Here is a 4,067-nt window from a genome sequence, read left to right as displayed (position 1 = left end):
GGGGGGCGATGGGGGGAGGGAGCGAGGGGGGGGCGCGAGGGGGGGCGATGGGGGGAGCGGGGGAGGGAGCGAGGGGGGGGAAGCGAGGGGGAGGGGGGAGCGAGGGAGGGGGGAGGGAGCGAGGGGGGGGAGCGAGGGAGGGGGGAGGGAGCGAGGGCGAGGGGGGGAGCGAGGGAGGGGGGAGGGAGTGAGGGGGGGGCGATGGGGGGAGGGAGCGAGGGGGGGGCGCGAGGGGGGGCGATGGGGAGAGCGGGGGAGGGAGCGAGGGGGGGGAAGCGAGGGGGAGGGGGGAGCGAGGGAGGGGGGAGGGAGCGAGGGGGGGGCACGAGGGGGGGCGATGGGGGGAGCGAGGGAGGGGGGAGGGAGTGAGGGGGGGAAGCAAGGGGGAGCGAGGGAGGGGGGAGGGAGCGAGGGGGGGGAAGCGAGGGGGGGCGATGAGGGGGGGAAGCGAGGGGGGGCGATGGGGGGAGGGAGGGGGGAAGGAGCGAGGGGGGGGGCGATGGGGGGAGCGAGGGGGGGCGATGGGGGGAGCGAGGGGGGGGAAATAGCGAGGGGGGGGGCGATGGGGGGAGCGAGGGGGGGGCGCGAGGGGGGGGGCGCGAGGGGGGGAGCGAGGGAGGGGGGAGGGAGCGAGGGGGGGGGAGCGAGGGGGGGGCGCGAGGGGGGGAGCGAGGGAGGGGGGAGGGAGCGAGGGGGGGGAAGCGAGGGGGGGGCGCGAGGGGGGGAGCGAGGGAGGGGGGGAGGGAGCGAGGGGGGGGAAGCGAGGGGGGGGCGCGAGGGGGGGAGCGAGGGAGGGGGGAGGGAGCGAGGGGGGGGAAGCGAGGGGGGGGCGCGAGGGGGGGCGATGGGGGGAGCGAGGGAGGGGGGAGGGAGCGAGGGGGGGAAGCGAGGGGGGGCGATGGGGGGAGCGAGGGAGGGGGGAGGGAGCGAGGGGGGGGAAGCGAGGGGGGGGCGCGAGGGGGGGAGCGAGGGAGGGGGGAGGGAGCGAGGGGGGGGAAGCGAGGGGGGGGCGCGAGGGGGGGGCGATGGGGGGAGCGAGGGAGGGGGGAGGGAGCGAGGGGGGGAAGCGAGGGGGGGCGATGGGGGGAGCGAGGGAGGGGGGAGGGAGCGAGGGGGGGGAAGCGAGGGGGGCAGCGAGGGAGGGGGGAGGGAGCGAGGGGGGGCGATGGGGGGAGCGAGGGAGGGGGGAGGGAGCGAGAGGGGGCGCGAGGGGGGGAAGCGAGGGGGGGAAGCGAGGGGGGGCGGTGGGGGGGGCGAGGGGGGTGGGAGGGGGAGGGGGGCGAGGGAGGGGGGGTGAGGGAGGGGGGAGGGAGGGGGGAGCGAGGGGGGGAGAGCGAGGTAGGGGGGCGATGGGGGGAGCGAGGGAGGGGGGGGCGAGCGAGGGGGGGGAGGAGCGAGGTAGGGGGGCGATGGGGGGAGCGAGGGAGGGGGGCGATGGGGGGAGCGGGGGAGCGAGGGAGGGGGGGCGATGGGGGGAGCGAGGGAGGGGGGAGGGAGCGAGGGAGGGGGAGGAGGGGGCGATGGGGGGGAGCGGGGGAGGGAGGGGGAGGAGGGGGCGATGGGGGGGAGCGGGGGAGGGAGGGAGGGGGGCGGGAGCGAGGGAGGGGGGAGGGAGGGGGAGGGGGGAGGGAGCGAGAGGGGGGGAGCGAGGGAGGGGGGGAGCGAGGGAGGGGGGAAGGGAGGGGGGGAAGCGAGCGGGGGGGGAAGCGAGCGAGGGGGGGACGGGGGGGAAGCGAGCGGGGGAGGAAGCGAGTGAGGGGGGGAAGAGAGCGGGGGGCGGAAGTGAGCCGGGGGGAAGCGAGCGAGGGGGGGGAAGAGAGCGGGGAAGGGGAAGCGAGAGCGGGGGGGGAAGCGAGCAAGGGGGGGGAAGAGAGCGAGGGGGGGGAAGAGAGCGAGGGGGGGATGAGAGCGGGGGGGAAGCGAGGGAGGGGGTGGGAAGTGGGGGAGGAGAAGCGAGGGGGGGGAAGAGAGCGAGGGGGGGGAAGCGAGGGAGGGGGGGAAACGAGGGAGGGGGGGAAGAGAGCGAGGGGGGAAAACGAGGGAGGGGGAAGAGAGCGAGGGGGGGAAAGAGCGAGGGAGGGGGGAAGAGGGGGGAAGAGAGCGAGGGGGGGAAAGAGCGAGGGGGGGGGAGAGAGCGAGGGGGGGAGAGAGAGCGAGGGGGGGAGAGAGCGAGGGGGGGAGAGAGCGAGGGGGGGAGAGAGCGAGGGGGGGTTAGAGAGCAAGGGGAGAGGAGAGAGGGATAAGAGGGGGGCAGAGAAGAGTGGGGGGAGAGAAGAGAGTGGGGAAAGAAGGGGGGGGGCAGAGGTGCTCTGTCACCAACTGTCTCCACTCTGTGACTTGTGGTGCAGGTGACAGAGTGCAGACAGTTGGTCCCATGCAGCAGGACAGATGGCAGAGCACAGCGGTGACATGCCTGTCAGTGTCTTGCTGCTGGGAGGAACATCGCAGCAGAGCGGGCGGGTGGACAGTGTGATCACATACTTCTGTGCAGGGGGGGATTCAGCTGAAGAACCCCCCCCCCCCTGTACTGCACACTGGCGCCCCGTGCATGACCATCTGCAGGACGCCGGCTTCACACTGACGTCCTCCGGATCCTCCCCTCGATACTGGGCTGTGATGTGTGGTAGTCACCGCCCACAGCCCTGTCACTCAATCTGAGTGGTGCCAGCCTCCTCTGACGTACCCGTCTTGTTTGAGAGCCAAGAAATGCCGGGACGTCAGAGGATGCTGGCGGCCACAGCTCCAGGGGGTCATGTGACCGGCACTGAGCGTACAGGATAGCGCCGCTCAGTGCCAGAACTGGAAACAGAAGACAATGGAGAAAATGCCTAGAAAGGCAAGTAGAACTCCTACAGAAAATAAAAAAATGGGTGAACCACCCCTTTAATAAAAGGTTTTTTAGCATCACTGAATTTTGAAGTCCTATGGTTTTTTTATTTTTCCGTTGACACTTATGTGAGGGCTTGTTTTTTTTGTGGGATGAGTTGGAATTTATTGGTACAATTTTTGGGCCACAATTATTTTTTTGATTGCTTTCTATTTTGCTTCTTGCGAGGCAGAATCAAGAAAAAAAAATAGTAATTCAGGAATTTTTTTTTTTTTTTGTAATCCATTCACCATGTCTTAAAAGTGATAAGAACGCTTTATTCTTTGAGTCAGTATGATTATAGCAATACCATATTTATAGTGTTCATATTCTTGTAATTTTTTTACTTTCCATGTGGGATATTACCTTTTCACTGTTCTGATTACAGTTGCACTGTACTGCAGTGCTGTCAGATTGCACTGTGAGAAGCTTCAGTGATGCTAGTCATGATCCCCGAGGCTTCTTGTAGTTTAGTGACCTGGAGGCTGTCATGGTGACTATCGGGCCAGCACAATCACATTGCAGGGAGCGCGATCCCCAAGTGCCTCAATCGATATAGAGCATGGATTTTAGGGGGTTAAACAGTCAAGGATGGTGAGCAAACCATCCCTAGCTGTGACAGCCAGGGCTCGGCTGTCAAAAGCAGAGTTCCCGGCGGTGATTGTGGTGGGCACAGCTCCTGTGCCCTCCTGATTGCCTAAATGTACCTATATAACCTAGGTTAAGATTTTCCTCCCTTCTAGGACAAATAGGGATGTCCAAGGTTATGAAAAAGGTTTAGAGGGGCTGTTCTGGGGCAAAGTAGCCAGATTTTGCCCTAATTTTATTACTCCTGTTTCCTTCTGTATGGTACGTCGTTTAGTTTTTAAAATCTGTCACATGGTTTCTGAGATTTAGGCCTTTTTAATTTAGTGCTAATTTTTATGAGCTTTACAAAAAGGGTGTTGCTCATTTTGCTTATAAGACAGAGCAGCCTAAAGTTATGTTGCCAGAGAATTATTTTTAATCAACGCCATCTTTATGACAAAATTACTACTAAAGGAAGAGATCAAAATTTCTGCAGCCATATAGCGGATTGAAAAGAAAAGAAAACTATAACAAATTGAATACTCTGGAGCAGTAGGAATAAAATTGCAAATGTTGGCCACTTTTGACCTTCAGCTGTTTTAAATACAGAGTAGTAGATTTTCAAGCAAACCTG

Source organism: Anomaloglossus baeobatrachus, chromosome 6 (assembly GCF_048569485.1).
Source record: "Anomaloglossus baeobatrachus isolate aAnoBae1 chromosome 6, aAnoBae1.hap1, whole genome shotgun sequence".
In the NCBI taxonomy this organism is placed as follows: domain Eukaryota; kingdom Metazoa; phylum Chordata; class Amphibia; order Anura; family Aromobatidae; genus Anomaloglossus; species Anomaloglossus baeobatrachus.
This window is presented reverse-complemented; position numbering follows the sequence as displayed.